Below are 19,575 nucleotides of genomic sequence, written 5' to 3' on the forward strand. Positions count from 1 at the left end.
CAATGCCTCGTGGAGTGCTTTTCAAGGGCCCCCCTCTATAAATATGTGTGTGCCCCCATATCACAGGACACCGCAGTGGCTCACCAGCATCTTCCAACTCCCCAGCCTCTGCTCAAGTGACAGCTAAGGTCCAACACTGGGTTGAGATGCATTTTGACCAGTGGCCACTTGCGTAGCCCCAGGGGGCTGGGTGGGGGCTTCTGCATCATAGGCCCAGGGGACAGGCGCAGAATGGTTCCTGTCACCACTGAGGTGCTGAGCAGGATGCAGGCAGGGCGGATGATGGACAGCCTGGCTCCTGAGCCTCAACCCTGAGCCATCAGCCCCAAGCAGCGCCCAGGGAGCAAGAGAATCAACTGGGGCATCATGTTTACTCCTAGGGCCGTTCTCCCGCAGAGTGGAAATCATGCCCTCTCATGCCAACCCCCGCTGGACAATGCCAGCTGGTCAGACAGAGGGGTCCCTTGTGGCAGAAGTGCCGTCCGGCTCTCCCAGGGTGCTGAGGATAAAAATAGCTCCCAGGCTGGCCTGTGGGCCACTGGCCTCCACTTCCCCTGGCTTGCCTCATCGACAACCATGCTCTCCATTGCTTGCTTCCCCTTCCTGCATTGGCAGGAGAATTTTTTTTTTTTTTTTTTTGCCTCCTAGAATACCCCAAACTGGTCCCCCTCCTTAGGACCTTTGGGTTCTTGGCTCCCATCCCTTGGAACATTCTCTCTAGTTCTTGCCAGACTCCCTCCCTCCCTTTACTGAAGCCTCATCTGGCTACTCGGGTCACCGGTCACTGGTGGTCAGACTCTACTGCATTTCCCTGAAGGACCTTCCTCCAAGACTTTGTTCCAGCCACATTTTCTGTCCCCCCCTAGCTGTGTGTTTTGGGTTTATCGTCTGGTTTATACCATTAGAACATAAGGGGTTTCTTGTATGACACAGAGATATCTTGCCTCTCTTGCTCAACCACACAACCCCAGCACTCAGCCCTGTCCTGGCACAGAGTCGGTGCTCATTAAATACTTGTTGAATGAATGAACGACCTGTCCCAGGGCACATGTGAGCTGGTACAATCAGGGTAGGCTGCATGGAGGAGAAACCCCTTTCTGACTTTTAAGATCAAGGAATGGCCTCTCCTCCCTCAGTGTTTTTCCCCACTGTAAGCAGGGGGTTGATGAGACTCTTCTCACGGCCCCAACAGCTCTGACTCTGGATTCTATGAAATGTGGGGTTCTTTATATCTCAGTCATCTGTGGCCCTGCAGCCTGTTGGCTGGAGCTGGAGACTTCCTGCTCTGGGGATGCCAATGCCAGGGCCATGTCTCAGCCTCGCTCTTAACACCACCCAAGTCTTTCTGGCCATCAGGGGCTTTGTGCAGGACTTGTCAGGGACTGCGCTCCCTGATGCTGTGTGCATTAAGAACAATTCCAGGGCAGAGAGATGGGGCTTAATCCAGCAAGAGTGTTTTGGCTTTTGTCTTCTTCCAGAACATATGCAGGCCTGACTTGCCTTTCCTGGCATTTAGCATCACCTGGCACCTGGCTTTGTACACCCCCAGGCTGGCATCCACAAAAGGGCTTCCTAGCTCAGTGGTTCTCGGCTCTGGCTTCACATTGGAATCACTTGTGGGCCTTCCTGTTCTCCATCCCAGAGACCCTGTCTCACCTGATCAGGAGTGAGACGACCCAGGCCTTGGTGTTTTCTAAAAGTTCCCCCGAGTGATACAGAGGTGCAGCTGGGGTGAAGGACGCTGGTCACGTGAAGGGGGCAGCCGAGTCAGGATCACTGGGAACATGTTTGTTAAATTACTGACCCACTGAATTCAAAACCTCTGCGGGCAGTGGGTGGAGTCCAACAACCTCCACCTTCTACGGAACAGCCTGGGTGATTGTTATTATGCACATTATTTCCATCGCTTTATGAAAAAGAGCTTTCTTGAGGTATAACTGACAAACAATACCCACATATTTAGGGTGCAGTTCAGTAAGTTTCGTCAAACAGACACTCATGAAGCCATCACTGCTGCTAAGGGAGTGGACCTCCCCATCACCCCCAAGGGCTTCCTTATAAGCAACTTGAACTTGAACTGGATTGACTTAGAATAAGTCACCTTCAGCAGGTGAGCACAGTGATGAAGAGGATAGACTTCGGCTTCAGACAGAGTCAGGTCCCCGTTCTGGTGCTTCCACCAGCTGTGGCTGTGGCTTTACCTCTGTGAACCTCACTTACTTCCCTGTGATGGTCCTAAACTCACAGCATTCTTGAGTGACGAAGGAGGAGTTTGGAGAGCACCGTGCTGGGCCCCCACCAGCGGCAGTGGTCATAAATATCAAATCCACAATCATCTCCACTGCCCTCATGGTGGGCCTGGGGAAGGCAGCAGGACTGGGAAGGAGAGAATTTGGGGAGGGGGAGGGTCTTGTCTTCCTGTCCTTTGGGTGCCCACTGCCCAGCACCACGCTGGCATCTACTCGACTTTCAATACAAATGAGTGGAGTGACACACCGCGGACTGGCCAGCACATACAGGACACTGGGTGCCCCCATGGACTCCACTCCCATCTTCCTTCGCCTTCTCTCCCGACCTATGTCCCCCGCTCTGATTGGGTTCACATGTCTGCAGCCTGGCCCTCCATCTTTCCAGACTCATTCTTCAAAGCACTGCTATTTCCTTGGGGACATCTACATTATTTATTTTCTAGCTCATTCATTTCTCTTCAGAAGTTCATTTGTTCACGCATTTGCTCAGTTAGTCCATTGTTCAGGCAGGCAAGAAGCTTCCTGTAATCACTTGGGCACCTCTGTCGGACGGCGCCTGTCTTAGCCTGGCACTGAGCTCCGTGGCGGGGCATGGATAAGTGCTCAGTAACTAAGCTAATGGAGAGGAAGCAAGGCTTTCTATCCCTGCACTGCTCCCACGGACAACTTCATCAGTGCGTGTGATTTTTCTCCCTGTTTCGCCACTGCTGCTAAGTCTGGGGTCTGTGCTCCTCCTGTGGCTGTGAGCACATTTTTTGCTGAGAGGCTCTGCAAGTTCGCCATGCATTGGTGCAAATCTTTTCTCACCAGCTGAGCTGCTAAATCCTGGAGGGCAGAGGCAGATCTTCACCCTTGAGAGCCTCTCGTAGGGCTTAGTACATGCGCTCAGAGCGGCAGCTGAAGGCGACAGAGCCAACCACTCATAATCATGATGCCAACAGCTACCTCTTACTAAGCTCCCAGTCAAGATCTGGCGCTCTCTATACCTTACCTCATTAGACCCTCAGAATAACCTACTACTGTTGATGTTATTGGCCTGATTTTACATTTGAGGAAATTGGGGCTCAGAGAGGTTAAGTGGACACTCAGGGCTCATCAACAGAATAGGAGTCAGAGCCTGGGGACTCTAAAGACAGTGGTCTCTCCATCCACTCATTCAAAGGATGTTCACTGAACATATACCCTGTGCCAGGCAATATGCTGAAGATGTGTGTGGAGCAAAAATAGACACTGTCCACGTCCTTCTGGAACTTGCCTTGTTAGAATCTTATGGAAAAAGATACAAGTCCTATAGAATTGTACCAGTTAACTCAGCAGCTGCCAGTAACATGAAACCCCAACCCAGTGGCCATAAGTTGTCAGTGGTAAGTGGACTGGGGATGACCCGGCCATGCAACAGTGGCAATAAAGGTGTCAGCTCCTCCTCCTTCTGCTCTGCCATCTCTGTGGCTTGATTTCATCTCTTCATGGTTGAAAGAGGTCTACCACACTATTCTTCATGCCTTGGTATTCCAGGGAGGAACAAAGGGAAGAGGCACATCCATGTCAACCCTGCCGTCTTTTGACCATCTTTCCCAGAAAGTGTCCATCAGCACCTTCTGCCTTCATCTTATTGGCCGGACAGTGTCACATGGCCATTCCAAGCTGCAAGGAAGGTGAGGAATGCAACCACAATAGAGGAAGCCTAGGGAGGGGAGGGGTGGGCTGGGTGTTCGGAAACTCACCTGCAGTTCAGCCCAGGGAGACAGGCTTTAACCGAATCATCACAGAGAGCTGAAGGCACAGTTACTAGCTGGGTTAAGGAGTCTGAAAGAAAGGGATATGATTCTCTGGGTATATTTAGGTTTCTGGTCTCTGGTGCTTTGGAGGCTGTGGGCGAAGGACAGCTGCTTTGTAGAGCTGATGCTTGAGCTGGGATGGGAAGAATGGGTGATTTTGGTGGAAGTTCCAGGGAAGAAACTTTTGGGCAGATTAACAGCTTGTGCAGTGGTGAGAGGTGGGCAGGGACCCAATCATGCTGGGAACAGTGGATCATATTCATAATTTTGGTCTTTATTCTGAAAGCCATGGGGAGCCAGCAGAAGGGTCTTCAAGCAGGGAGGTGGCGTTGGCAGATCCATGTGTTGAAAAGATGATTGCAGGGAGGCAGAGCTAGAAGCCAGGGGGCCGGCGAGGGGACTGTTGCAGTTGGCCACGTGAAGGCTGATGGTGGCTGAGACTAAGCTGATGGAACTGGGGTTGGGGGAGGAGTGAGCTACTCCGAGAAATATTTAGGAGGCAAAGTTAATACAACTTGGAGAGAATTGGATAAAGGGAGTGAGGGAAAGCAAGGAAGAATGGATGATTTCCAAGTGTTTGTCTTGCTCAAGCACACATATGGCGGCATGGTTCACTAAGCCAGCAGACGCGGTGGAGAGAGAGGACCAGGTCTGTCGCATGGTGGGAGTCAGGAGCTGAGGCGTGCTAGCCAAGTGAGGGTTTGCCACTGTGTGGATTAGACCGCATTCTTTCTTTCCAAAGTCCTTCCTTCACCTTCCAGACAGCTACAGTCGGCTGTGTTTGCTCCTAAATGCATCCTGCTTAAGGTTTCCACCTGAGTCCTATTTAGTTATTTCCTGTCTACATGGCAAATGGCCATTTGGGATGGCAACAATTTACCTCAAGCATATCCCCAATCCCTCTTTTGCCATAGAAGACATGATGCATTACCCCCACACAGCTCAAAACATTGTCTTGTTGGTTCATGGAGCCATCTAATTCTTTAGCCCTGGATGCTGGGCCAGGGCCACTGTCTATTTTCCCTCCTATGTGCTCATCCTGTCCTTGAATAGACCCCCTACTCTCCTTCTCAAAATCAGCCAGCCCCACAGTCTAATGGCTTCTGACAGGTTGAGTGATCCTGCTGCTCAAAACCAGTAATGGAGGAGCAGGCATGGCTTGGCGGCGGTTGTGATTCTTAGTGTTATGTGGATGGCATCGATTAGGGGGAGGCAAGCCAATCTCTCTGACTGAGTCAGCTTCCTGACCAGTGACAGGCTTGTCCTGTGTTTGGCATGACAAGCTATCTGCCTGACAAAGTTCCTGCTAGGTGTGCAAAGCTAATCAGAAAACTGAAATTGCTTGGGCCTGGAATAAATTGGAGCATACTCCTCTTTCTCAATGCTCTGAGTTGTGGGACGACTGGGACAAGTCTTTTCAAGTGGCTTTAAGGATCATACTGCCACAAATTCTTCAAACCATTGATTTGTCCGTTTGCTCAGAGTAGCTTAACTATTTTTTGGAATTTGTTTTTTTTTATTTTTTTCAGATTCCACAGTAAAATTTGTTTGTTGTAGAACTTTTGTAATAATAGCTAATGGCAGGTCTAAAGCAGATTTCTTCACTTGAGCCCAGCTGATTTGCAAATGACTACAGACTCATGCCTTCTTGGTTCTAACTCCATGGGTTGAGAGTGATCTGTTATGCAGCATTATCATCATGGGAAGAGCTAACTGATACAAGTATTGACATCCATCTACTAGGGGATGACATCCTTGGGTGTCTCCATTTGCACTTACTCTGCACATCCAATCCACAGGCACATATTGCCAACTTGACCTTCTAAACATACCTTATATCGACACAATCTCTCCATCACACTGCCATCACCCTACGTCAAGCCTCTATACACTTTTATCCAGATGACTGCAGTAACTGCCTTGGTCTGTTCTCTAGTGTGAGTGTTGGGCCATCATATTAAATCCCTCCCTTCTCTAAACTCAACAGAGACCTCCCATTTTGCTCAGAAGTAACCCAACCTCTTTGTCATGGCTTTAAAGGCACTAGATGATCTGTTTCTAACTGCCTCTCTGATTTTACCTATTTCTGTCCCTCTCTGCCACCACACCTGGTTATAGAGAACAGGACCAGCCATCCTGATTCTAAGTCCAATTCTCCCGCTCTATAGAGTGACCCTCCCCCCCGCATTGGGGGGTCACCTCCCTGACTCCTCCCTGGTTACAGAACCGCTGATTTAGAAACACCTGATAGAGCTGGGATAAACTGAATTCTTCCTCATTTCCATTCCCTCCTTAGTTTCTGCCTCCAAAGCTTTCTCACAATTTACAGCCTCCTTAGATTAATTGTCAATGGCAGCCAGTGTTATTAGGGATTTTCCAGTTGGATTCAGGATGACGCATTAAATTCAGATCCTTTTTTTTTCTTCCTTGAGACATTTTACTCAATGATAGCCCACTGGGTCTGCCATTCACCCCTCGACGCTTAATAAGAAGGCCACTTTAACAGTAATTAATTCCAATACTGAATATATTTTCATTAAAAGCAGAAATGGCAGGTCAGATTTAGTAAGTTATGAATTATCAGACCCCAACTGTACCAGCTTTGCTTTATAAATGCTGAATATTCCCCAGACTCTCAATTTCCCATTTTTCTCCCTATCCTGGGGCCTTAATTATGATGACAATGATGACAATATTAATAATTATTACTGTCAACATGTATTGAGTATTGTCTGCGTACCAGACACTACACTGAGCACTTTACTTGCATTATTTGAGTTAAAATTCAATCTTTTCAAGTAGGATCTATTATTATTCCCATGTTACAGGTGAACACATAAGAGTCCCCGAGAAAAGAAGGGATTTCCCCAAGGTCACATAGCTAATAATCAGCAGGGGCAGATTCAAACTCAGGCTGCCCATAAAAGCAGCATTCTTGATTCCTAAGTGATATTTTGTCCCACCTAAAGGGGAGGCAGAGGAACAGATACTCTGTGTCACGGGTTATACTCAAAAATAAATCTGGGAAACCCGATTCACTCTACAACATAATTAAAAACAGATTGTGTTTGATGCCAACGGAAGTTAATGGCTTATGTTGCAAAATCTTGGTTCGTGGAGCTTTAATTTCTAAGGCTGGATGCAGCACTGGAAATATCATGAACTTTGAAAGCTAAAGTTGAAATCTCACATTTTAGCAGTGCTTGATCTTGACAGGAGACATCATCATTCAGGTATAATCTCTTCTCTTTCTCCTTCCTTACCCATTTCACACCACCCTGATGTACCCGTTTTGTGGATGGCAGTTGGAATATCCAAAGGAAGAGTCACATGGCTGTCAAGGCTGGGGGGGGGGGGGGGGAGGGCAAGCTGCCAGAATCAGCACTTACGCTGCCTTCTAGTGGTGGAGATGGCTACAGATGACATACCAACGAAAGTCCGTGCTTCGCCTCCCACAGATCAAAAATTTCTCAATCTCAGCACTATTGACATTTTAGGACAGACAATTCTTTGGGATGACAGGATGCCCTGAGCATTATGGGATGGTTAGCAGCATCCTTGGCCTCTACCTACTGGACGCCAGCGGTAGCTTCTAGTTGTGACAACCCAAAACGTCTCTAGATGTTGCCAGATGTTACCTGGGAGCACAGAATCATGCCCCGTTGAGAACCATTGCTACAGACAAAAATATAGCAGCAACAACGTGCTATGGCCAGTGTTATTAGGGTTCCTTGCTGGTTCTAACACATAGTGTATTGTTTACATGAATGAAAAAGATACACTTCTCACATTAAGCCATTTTAAAATTATTTTCATCACATGTATGATGAAAGAGCTACCCCCAATTTTCCCCTCTAATAATAAGATTTGTTTTATATACCAGCAGGTATTGTTTCTTAGCAAATATGATTCCACCTTGTTTCACTAAAATAATGGGCATGCTGATACCTAGCCCTTAGAATTGCTGGGGGGAGGGGTCCTATGTCAAGTGCCTGGTATACAGTAAGAGCTCCATAAAAGCTAACTGTCTTGTAGAGCCAGCAAGGACTCCTTCCAAAAGAGACAAATGGTACAATGGAGAAAAGCCAGAAGGGCAATGAGACTGGAGCCTTTGGTTTGTGTCCCAGGCCTGTCACTGCCCCTCTATGTGACCTTGCATATATCACTTACCCTCTCTGATCCTATGCCAAGTGTCTGGTACACAGCAAGGACTCTATAAATACAAGTTTCCTTCTTCCCCTTGTAGAGCCAGCAAAGACTCCTTCCAGAGGAAGGAGTAAGTGAGGAAGTTGGGTTAGAAGCTCTCAAGCTGCCCCCGCCCCCCACCTGGCCAGCATTACAAGGTAGGTTTGTTGCAAGGCAGGCTGCCCATGGTAGTGGTTACCTAAGTGTGCACTAGAATCATCTAAGGAAGTGGTTAACATGCAGACTCCCAGGCCCTAAGCCTAAGAGTTTCTGATTTAATAAGTCTAAGCTGGATCCTAGGAATCTTCATTTTTAACCCAGTCCCACTGGTTATGGAGGGAGTCCTGGGCTTAGGCTCTGGGAAGCACTATCCTCATGTATGGATAACCCAAGAGGATCAGTGGCCCTACAGTCTTGTTGAGAACAGACACCAACATGGATACTTCATCCTTTTCTGGTTTCTTCAATGAACCCAGAAAATTAAAAATTGAAAACAGATTTCTGAAAAGTTGGCCTGGGTAAGGTTGTTAACAAATAAAATTTTGCCGAACATACAGGTTTAGAAAGCAGGTTCTCTGGACTGGGGTCCAAGCAGGCATCTAACCAAGAAGCATTCTGGATACCTGGTCCTATGCCAGGCACGCGCGCGGGCGTGTGTGTGTGTGCACACGTGCACGTGTGTGTGTTCTGGGGGAGGAGAAATGGTGGTTGTCTCTACAGCCTCACCATGTTGGGTGGTGGAACAGACATTCTCAGGTCAAACTACAACAATCATAATGGTAGCAACCACTCTGTGGGAATGCTTGCTATGCACTGGGCCCCTGCACGAAGCTCCTTGCACACTTTCTCATAGGGAGTCTAACTAACACCTCTATGAGGCAATGGAAGTGTCTCTGTTTCACACATGGGGCAGCAGAGCCTCCAGGAGTTGGAGTAACTTGTGCTTGGTTAGGAAGTGGCAGAGCCAAAATCCCTGCAGCCAGTCTTCCTACAGAGTTGTGATTTTACCACACTGCCCCATGCTGGTGAGGGCGATGGTCATTTTCAATCGGGGCGGGGGGGGGGGGGTAGTGAGAGTTTGTAACAAAGATGCTAATTGGCAAGTAGACAATGGGAACTCTGAAAGGTTAGAAAGACATACCAGTCCCTGTGGGTTGGAACAGAGAGCAGAGGCAAGATTTAATCAGGCTTTGAAGGCTGTGGGGGAGGGCAGGGGTAAGCTGTGGGAGTGAAAAAGGGATTTAAGTTGCATTTCATTCTTTATTTGTTCAACATTTATTGACTCTTCCAAAGGACGTTTGCCTGTTCCTCTCCAACATACTCCTTTCATTTTTCCTCTCTCCGTTATTCTTTTATCCAACCAACCATCCATCCATCCACCCACCCACCCACTCATCCATTCCTTCATCTATCCATCTGTGCATCCAACCACCCATATATTCATCTGTCCTTTCAACCATCCACCCATTCATCCAGCCATCTATCTATCTATCCATCCACCCACTGGTCCATCTGTCCGTCCATCCATCCATTCATTCATCCATCTCCATTCGCCCATCAACCATTCATTTATCCATCCATGTACCATCCACCCATCTACCCACTTACCCATCTATTCATCCAGTCATCCATCCATCCATCCATTTATCTACCCATCTACCCACTCATCCATCCATCTACCATCCATCCATCCATTCAGGCATCCATCCACCCACTCTATTCACCCATCCATCTTGTATTTATTGTATAAGCCAGACATTTCCTTTCCCTAACCCTCTTCTTTCCTCCTCCCTCTCTTCTTCTCTCTCTCCTTCTGTTCCCCCTTTCCTAATTCATACATTCTTTTATTCAGCATGCACTCCCTGAGCACTTACCTGGTGCTAGACTCCATGCTAAGCCCTGGGGATATAAGGCCTCTGCCCTGGAAAAGCTCACAGCCTAATGGCAGCCTAATAGGCAGAAGATAATGGCACTACATGGGAACTGCTATGACAGATCCTGCAGATGCTGAAAATGGTGGCATCATAGGGTTGAATTCTAGACTGAAGAAGAAGCCTGTGTCATTTCTGTTCCCTGATCTCACCTGGCAATAAGATCTGGTTCACCCAAGGCAGGTGGTAGAGTGGGAAGAGCCAGGAGGCCTGTGAGCTGATGCTGGGTGTGCTGTCAGGCCTCAGTCTCCTCATCTGTACAGTGAGGACACAATAGCTGCTCTGTCTGCCTCAAAGGGATGTGGGGAGATTAAGGAGGATAGGGTCAGTGGCAAGTTCAACATTATTACTGTTTCTGACTTACTACTCTATGCGAGTTTTGGCTCCACTGGCAAGAGTTTATCAATCGCATTCACTGCTACAGCCTGAGAGCCTAAAACAGTGCCTGCTACATACCAGGTACTCAGTAACTATTTGTTGGATGAATGACTAAATGTATGACAATTTCCTTTCTGGAGATATGGCATCTGTGGCCCAGAAAGGTGGAGCCACTTGCCCATGGTCCCACAGCAACAAGGTGGTGCACCCAGTGTTCTAACTAGAGCTGTCAGACTCTAGTGTCCACGAGCTTTCCACTTCCAGTGAGGCTTAATTCCACTATCAAAGTTCACTGGTTATCACTCCCTCTGCCCCAGCTGCCTCCTCACCCACCTGATGCCCTGGTAGGCAGACACTGTTCTTTTTATTGTTATAATTGTTGTCACTGGGTACTGTGTGTCCCTCTTTGTTGCTGAGGCCAAGTATGCCCTGCTCATATAGCCAGAAACTTTCATGAGTCCTCCCTGGGCTTCCGCTTGGTTGTTTTTATTGCTTTTCCTCATGGCATGAGATTAAGAAAAATGTCTTTAGAAAGTAGCAAATTTACTGGCTTACGTAGGTTCCCTGGGCTCAGACGATAGATTCACATAAGGAAGGTTCTCAGCGTCTGAGACAACAGTCCATATGGAAAATAAAGTAGCAAGTCGTTTACTCGATGACAAGTTCTAATTTTCTTAATTCTTCCAAACAGTCCAGATATAGAACAGATTTTGTCAAAAAGGCACATAGGGCTCCATCGATCTTGTTTATGTTCCCATTGCGTGAGTATTCCCATCCCACCTGCTTTCCTACTGATGTTTGCTAGGAGCGAGGAACATGTATAATATTTTTTTCTGCATCTTCTATGGAAAGAAACTGGGAATATTCACAAGATTTGTTTCACTTAAATGTGAAAACCACCCTGTGAGGGAGGTGATGCCATCATTACTCTGACATCTCAGGGGATAGAGGCTGAGAGATGTCATGTGTTAATAGGTGTCAGAGTCAGGGCTCAACCCAGGACTTTCCAATATTACAGCATGCCGCCTCCCTCAAGGGTGGGGAGATTTCTGGCTGTGGCCAGGGGGAAGTCTTTGCAAGCAAACACCACTGCTCTTCGTGGGGACACTTCACCTCTCTTGCCTCAAATGCTGCTTCTGTGAAATGGGGAGATTCCAGCACTTCAGGGAGCTTTGGCTGGGATTAAATAGGGATAATGAAATATCATTTATAGGGGCACCTGGGTGGTTCAGTGGTTGAGCATCTGCGTCTGGCTTAGGGTGTGATCCCGGGTCCTGGGATTGAGTCCCACATTGTGCTCCCTGAGGGAGCCTTCTTCTCTCTCTGTCTATGTCTCTGCCTCTCTCTGTGTGTCTCTCATGAATTAAAACAAAGAAAAGAAAGGAAAAGGAAGAAAAGATAAGAGATGTCGTTTATAAAAAGCCTAGCACTGGCCTGAAACATAACATGCCCTCGGTAAATGGGAGACGTGATTTCTCCTTCTGTCTACCTGAAGCGTCTGCTTCCCTACTCAGCTGTACATTCATAAGAGGCAGGGAGCGTGTCTAATTTACCTCTGCTCCCCAGCACCCAGGAGGCTGGCTGGACAGGGCACGGTCTCCAGGAAATGTTTGTAGAAGGAGCGAAGGACTGTTCATTTCTTGTCAGCACCAGCCTTAGAATGCCTTCCAAATTCAGATTCAATTCACCTCTTACAAGTTAAGCCAGGCACATTGCTTTCCATCACAGGAGGTGGCAAGGGGATTTTAGAAGCTTTTCCATGGCAGGACTAAGTGCAAATCCCTTAGGAATGAGAATTCCCATTGAAGCACGAAGACTGCCTTGTATTTGCTACGTCCACTTTGGGCCCTGGAAGCCCATTTTGGATGAGCCCTGGAGTCTTGTCATACATTCTACAGATTAGGAGAGTGAGGCCCAGCCCGGGAAAAAGACTGGCCCATGGCCACTCAGAGAAGAATTGCGTGAATGGGGATATAACTAACTATATAGTTAAATAATCACCTAATTAATGTGGGATGACAAATGGATGGTTACCTCAGAGGAAGAGAGAGGAAAGCTCTCTGTGGAAGTGACGTTTAAACTGAGATCTACAGGAGAAGTAGAAGTTAGCAAGGTTAAAAGGCAGAAATGGGGTACACAAACAGGATGTTCAGGGAGGAGGGAAGAACAGGTGCAAAGGTCCTGTGGTGGGAGGAGTGGCAAGAAGGCCAGTGTGGCCCAAGCAAAGAGCGACCGAAGGCTGTCAGCAATGCAGATGGACTGGGCCATGCTTGTCTTGTAAGTCCCCAGGGCGAGTGTGGGTTTGGTATTAAGAGCAGGGGGTTGTGAGCAGTGGACTGGCATAATCAGGTTGGATTTTGAAATATCACTGTGGTGGCTGGGAATGGAAGGAGGAGGAGGTTTCCAGTCCAAGATCTGTTACTTTCTAGCAGTGTGACCCTGGATGAGTGTGGGTCATCATACCAGTTAATTGGGCTGTTGAGGAGAGTAAATGGGATAATAATTATTGAGTTACTATTATCATATTATCATCATTAGTTAGAAGAGTAATGAGCTAAGAGTCAGGAGTACTGGATTCAAATCCCTGTTCTGCCCATTTACCTCTCTGGGCAGGCAGGCAATCTCAGTGGTTAAGAGCTCTGACTCTGAATAAAAAAAAAAAAAAGGAAAAAGAGCTCTGGCTCTGACACCAGACACGGGGGGTGCAGGCCACACATGAACACATACCTGCTGGCTGTGTGGCCTTGAGCAAATGGCTTTCCCTCTCTAAGCCAACTGTAATGGGGACTACCCCATGGGGTGTTGTATGAATTTTTTAAAAAAGACTTTATTTATTTATTCAGGAGAGACACAGAGACATAGGCAGAGGGAGAAGAGGTCTCCCTGCAGGGACCCTGATTAGGGACTCTATCCCAGGACCCCAGGATCATGACCTGAGTCATGGTTGTTATTAATACTACGGTCAAGTTGGTTTTATTTGCATGAAGGACAATGCCACTACCTGCTGGGTCATGCCTGAGAACCATAAAGTAAACATCCCCCACCTTGGGGATGGCTCAGCTGTAGCCTCAGTGGTAGAGCGATTTCCCTGGAAAAATCTTAAGACAAAATTCTTTGGTGGAAAGACTGACATAGCCAAAGGAACTGGGTCCATTTCCAGCGTCTCCACCAACCCACTGACCCACCGATCATGCGTCCCTGGCAAGGCCTCAGCTCTCCCCAGGTCTTTGTCTCCTCCTCTCTGGGCATTGTTCCCAACCAGAGCTGTCCCTTTAACGGGCTGGATGATCAGAATGCTCTAGGTTGGGGTGGGGAGGAAGGAGGATGGGAATCACTCAAATCCAATTTCTGTGGCTTCACCAAGTGTTCCTGTCACTTGATAAGGAGCAGCTGGGACCTCGGCTTTGCCTCTGTCAGGGAGAAGTCGGGATGGTTCAGTGCCTCGCGAAGCTCGCTTATCGCATTAGACCGTTCACTCGGTTCCGCAGATAAGACCCAGCTAATCAGACAAGATGCCCTCCACCTCTCCTCAGATCCCTGCTCACCAAATGGCCCTGCTTCCCAGAGGTGAAGGCATTTGAAATGATCCCTGACAAGGCATTGGAATTGAAAATTTGATCCAAAGCCCAATAGAAGCTGCTGGCACACAACTTTCAGGCTGAGAAATAAAGGCCTGAGGGATTCTTTTTATTCATTCATTTCCTTCTTTATGGTCTATGTATACTATGGAATATTATTCAGCCATTAGAAATGACAAATACCCACCATTTGCTTCGACGTGGATGGAGCTGGAGGGTATTATACTGAGTGAAATAAGTCAATCGGAGAAGGACAAACATTATATGGTCTCATTCATATGGGGTTTCTTTTTGGCTCCCCTTTTTCCTCCTCCCCGTCTCTCAAAGCCTTTGTCTCAAAGATTCTTTTGGATTGAGTCTCTTTTTCTCTTCCTTTCTTTCATCTCCTTCTATGAGGGGCCAGTACTCTTTTGAGAACACTAAGAACTGCCGATGCCATTTTTGGTTTGCCATTCCAAGATAGCGGGTGGGGTTCATGGAGAGAGATCCCCCAGCAAGGGAAAAGAAAACCAGGGTGTCACTGTGAGAATGCAAAACTGTACCTTAGGCCAAAAGCAAACCGTACAATGACCTCATTTAACATTATAAGTTTTAAAAATAAATTTTAAAAAGTATGACAGATATTTACACATACATAATTCAGTTCTCCCTCCTAGCCAAGTACCTCCTGTGTAAAAATTGATGGAAGTTCAGTTCTGAGAAACATCTTTCTTGAACCACTTTACTCTCCTCCTTTAAAAAGTATGTATCACCTGATAACCACGTCTTTAGCTCAATAAACTCTTATTTAGCACCTAATTAATACATTAAGCACTAGTTATACACTAGGCACTAGTTATATGCCAGTTTCACTGATTCTCACGCACAGGTTGATTTACATTTAGATACATTTTAAAGATTTTATTTTTAAGTAATCTCTATACCCAACATGGGTCAATCACACCATTCTACCAGCTGATCCCGCTGGGTGCCCCTAGATCCGTTTCAGCTCTCTGAAATGAGCTGCCTGTTCTGAACCCTGGATGTATGGTATGGCAGTCTTATTGGTGGCATTTTTTTCTGGCCTTGTGGCCCATAAAATGTCAGGTATCTTATAGTCAATGCCATCTTAGAGTTGATGAACTATTTTACAGTTGAGGGAACCAAGGCTCAGATAGGAAAGCCACAAAACCAGCAAGTGACAGTGCCAAGATTCAAGCCCACATCCTTCTACTGTATAATCCCGGGCCCTCAGCCACTATTTGCATTATACCCCAACTCTGTATCCATTCCTGGGACACCGAGGTCAACACATCTGTCTAGATTGTTGGAACTAGTCCTGTCTAGATGGCTAGATCTAGGAAAACCCAACAAAATAAACTTGTAGGTGACCTACTTTAAAAAAACCCTTCCTCGGGGCACCTGAGTGGCTCAGTCAGTTAAGCTTCTGCCTTCGGCTCAGGTCATGGTCTCAGGGTCCTGGGACGGAGCCAGACATTGGGCTCCTTGCTCAGCAGGGAGCCTGCTTCTCCCTCTGCCTCTGTCATTCCCCCTAACTCGTGCTTGCTCTTTCTGTCTCTTAAATAAATAAATAAAACCTTAAAAAAATCCAAACAAACGCACCTCCTCCTCCAACTGAGATTCCAAAAGAGAAATGACTGGCCAAAGGGCACACAGCAAGAGAAAAGAAGAGAACCGGATCCAGGACCCAGGCTCATGACCTCCAGCCACATGATCTTGCTCATCGGTGTTAAAAGCTTGATTTTTAATGTCCCTCCCTGACATCCTGTCTGTCCTCCAAACCTGATTCTATGTTCTCCGTTTTCTCTCCTTTTTGGGTCACTGTCTAATGCATGCTGCCCATCCTTGTCTCTCCTTTCCCTCCAAATCTGGTCTGACTGGTTCCAAGTGTCTTTGCCGAGGCTTGCTGAAAACAAGGTACTGTTGCCTGTTCACATCTTTCCTCTGGGGGAGGTGGCTTCCTTCCAGAAGTTCCACCTGACCCCCAGCCAGCGAATTCCCACATAGTATATCTCACAGGATACTCCTGCTTTGCACAGCTCTTGCTCTCCAGAACTTTGTTTTTATCCCCCTCTTTTTTTCCACCAGGGAATTCATAACCTTGAATCCAGAGTTCTGCAGCCTGTCTGGGAATACAGATTTAGATGGGAATAGCTAAGAATAGCTAACATTTATTGGTTCTTTTTCGTGTGCCAGGCCCTGTACTAAGCGCTTCACACACACCATCAGCATGTTTAATCCTCAGAACATCTCTGTGAGGCAGGCACTATCACTGCTTCTGTTTTTCAGATGAAGAAACCAGGCTCAGAGAGGTGAAGTGAACTTCCTAAGGATGCACAGCTTGGTTTTAAATAAAGCTTCTTCCAAAGCCTCTTTCTTAATTTAATCGAGCATTCTTTCAGTGCTCTAGTCGGTCATTGAGCCCCACAGTCATCACTGTCTCTTACAGTGTCAACTTTGGTCTGTAATATTGCAGCGAGCACAACTGGAACCACAACTGAAGCCAAGTGTGGGTAGAGACCATTATTCCATAGCCCCTGCACTGTCTCTGTGCCTTGCACAGTATGGGGCTGACTCCACAGGGCTATAAAACTTTTACATTTTTCTTTTCTTTAAAGATTTATTTATCTATTCATGAGAGACACAGAGAAAGAGAGAGAGAGAGAGAGAGAGAGAAGCAGAGACATAGGATGAAGGAGAAGCAGGCTCCCTGCGGGGAACCCGATGCGGGACTCAATCCCACGACCCCAGGATCATGACCTGATCCAAAGGCGGACACTCAACCACTGAGCCACCCAGGAGTCCCTACTTTTACACTTTTCTTAGGATAAAGACCAGGCCTCATGCTATGATCTAAAGGGCCCTGCATGGTCAGAAACCTTCCCATTCCCCCGTTTTATCTCAGCCCACTGACCTGCTTCTAATTCTGTGTGATACTCATCTGCCCTTGTGTCCCAGGGCTCTTGATCCTGCTATCCTTTTTCTCTGACATGCTCCAACTGCACCCCTTCACCCCGTCAATTTGGTTTGCCCCTCAGATTTTGTCATTTCACTGGGAAGTCCTTCCCAGCCATGACCTCCAGGCTGGGATCCCTGGTACACAAGAGCATGACCCCGTGCCCTTCTCTTGCTTCTGGCTGACTTCCTTTGTGAGTGCATGGATGCTGCCTGCTTTTGCTCACCATTTTCTGCCTGTCACAAAATAACTTTTGATAAATATTTGATGAATGCAATGGGAAGCTCAAAACGCCCGCTGGGCTTACCATCCACTTTTCCAGTTTCCATCAGATCCTGATAGAAAAACCTCTGGACCGAATCACTTATATGGTATTATTATTTTTTTTTTATTTTTTATTTTTTAGCCTAAAGCTCTATATAAGTATGGTTGAAGCTCCAGCCCACGTACAATGAAATGCATGTGGCCCATACCGTGGTATCGCCAGGTAGGCACACCGGGTCTTCCTGCCTTCAGACTTTATCCTCTGGGCCCAGGATCTAGGACGGGAGGGGGTGGGGTTCCATCCTTGCCCACAGCCTTGTTTCCAGATGGCACTGTTCTTCAGTGAAATGGTTGAGTTTGGCCAATGCCACTTAGAGCCCAATCTCATTCCAACAGACTCCATCAACTAAATGTTTTAGCAGGGTTGCAAGTTGATGGTAGCAAAACCTCTTGAATGAAAAACAAATCTTGAACTAGTCCTTGCATTTATGGGATGGAAATTTCCAAGACAACAGTCCAGATCTGGTTGGACTCTGTGGTTCTCTTCTACAAGAAATGGAGAAACCCAGGTAAGTCTATGGAGAGGCCAGGACTTGGGGACTAAGGCTTACGGGCAGGATTGGTGAGATCAGATGCCAGAAACACGCAGAAACTGGAAATGAGTGAAGTGGACCAGGTGGGGCCATGGTGTGCCAGGGAACCCAGGTCAGACTAGGGAACCTGCTCTGCTACTCCACCCCCAACTGCTAAGGGTGTAGAAATGTGAGTCCTGCGTTGTCAACTTTTCTGATTTTTCCAGAGATGTCCAAACTTGGGACTTTCATGCAAAAATTATCCATGTTAAGTTTTGGAATAATTAACTTAAAAAATAATCCAGGCCAAGCCCCAAAATGCATATGGGCTTACAGAATCTCCCTTCTGATTAGGAATTGAGAAAAATTTCCAATGTCTTTTGTCCCCAGGAGTCCTTTGGAGTGGAATCAGAAAACCACTGTGAAAACAGGGGTGGAAAGAGAGGAACTGTGCACGAGGGTGCTTGGCTGATGTCTGAAGTGCACGCGCACCCACTCTCCCAGGCGAGGCACAAAAGCAACCGCCTCCAGGCAAGCTGACTAGACCATCATGGCGCATTGCTGACATTGGAATTACATTAAATTATCACCACACGAGTGCCTTCCGCTGTTGTTTGTGTTCCAAAATGTCCCAATGAATTCTAAAAGCAGCGCCATGTTCCCTTAGAAGAAGAAAAACCTAATGTTCTGTCCTTTATCGGAACCCACTCAGGAAAACGAGCTCTCTGAATGGGAGCCCTCCCTCCTTCTCTCCAGGGGACACAAGGAAACAGGGAGAAGTGATTAAAGCTTTGGATTAGTTCACAGGAATGTTTCTTTTCTTCTATTGTTGCTTTATCTTTACTCAAGCAGAAGTTGGCCTGATAGATCTCAGATGAGAACCAAAGGGGAAGATGTGGGGTGTGCACTGGGGTGCAGGGCAGGGGAAATTTAATGGTTGATATCTCCTGAGTGGCTCTCCAGGTGGTGAGACCGTGTTACCCTCCACTTTGTCACCTTGGTTCATGGACAAATGGTATCTTTTGCTAACACAGGCATGTGGTAACCCACAGATTCCTAAGCTGTATATTACCACTGACCTTCCTTCCTCCTTCCTCCCTTCCTTCCTGATCCTCTTCCATCCACTTCTTTATTCTGTAAACATCTACTCAAGCATCCTTTACCCCACAGGCCCTGTGCAGCAGAATGGATAAGAGGTACCTAGCTGAGTCCCATCAGATGCACATTTAAGTTACATGCATTCACTGCACAAGCTCAGATAAGAGAAAAAAGAAAGTTAAATAATTTGGGGATTTGGCTTAACATTCTACCAGATGGTTATCTACCAAGCAATAGGCCACAAATATTTACTGCTTCTTCACTTAGTCTGGGTCTTCTCATATGCCTCAAAGTGGGTACATCTTGCTCCACTGAGGGGATGTAGATCATGGTGTAAGACAGGTGTGGTGGAGCCTTCTTGGCCTTCACTATAACTCATTTCCTTTTCCTCCTGGGCACAAAGCTAGACTACATATCCCAGCCTTGCTGGTGAGGTACATGGACTCAGTTCTGCCCATGACTGTGTTGCTTCCAGGCCCAGTACATGAAAATTCCCCATGTGATCCTCCATATTTGCTCTTTACCTATCTTCCACATGGATGCTGAGTGCCCATCAAAGAACCCTAAGCCCCAGAGCTCTCAGTAG

General features: G+C 47.1%; 1 protein-coding gene and 1 long non-coding RNA gene across 2 annotated transcripts in view; one reads left to right on the plus strand and one right to left on the minus strand.

Moving 5' to 3' along the window:
- Positions 1-19,575, minus strand: part of SEZ6L (seizure related 6 homolog like) — a 188,376-nt gene that overhangs the window by 127,723 nt on the left and 41,078 nt on the right. The window lies entirely within an intron of this gene.
- On the plus strand, positions 8,272-18,675 carry LOC121475237. Its single transcript, XR_005983682.1, has 3 exons — positions 8,272-8,370; positions 17,462-17,542; positions 18,282-18,675. It is a non-coding gene; the product is annotated as an uncharacterized LOC121475237 (long non-coding RNA).

Source organism: Vulpes lagopus, chromosome 14, assembly GCF_018345385.1.
Source record: "Vulpes lagopus strain Blue_001 chromosome 14, ASM1834538v1, whole genome shotgun sequence".
Taxonomy (NCBI): domain Eukaryota; kingdom Metazoa; phylum Chordata; class Mammalia; order Carnivora; family Canidae; genus Vulpes; species Vulpes lagopus.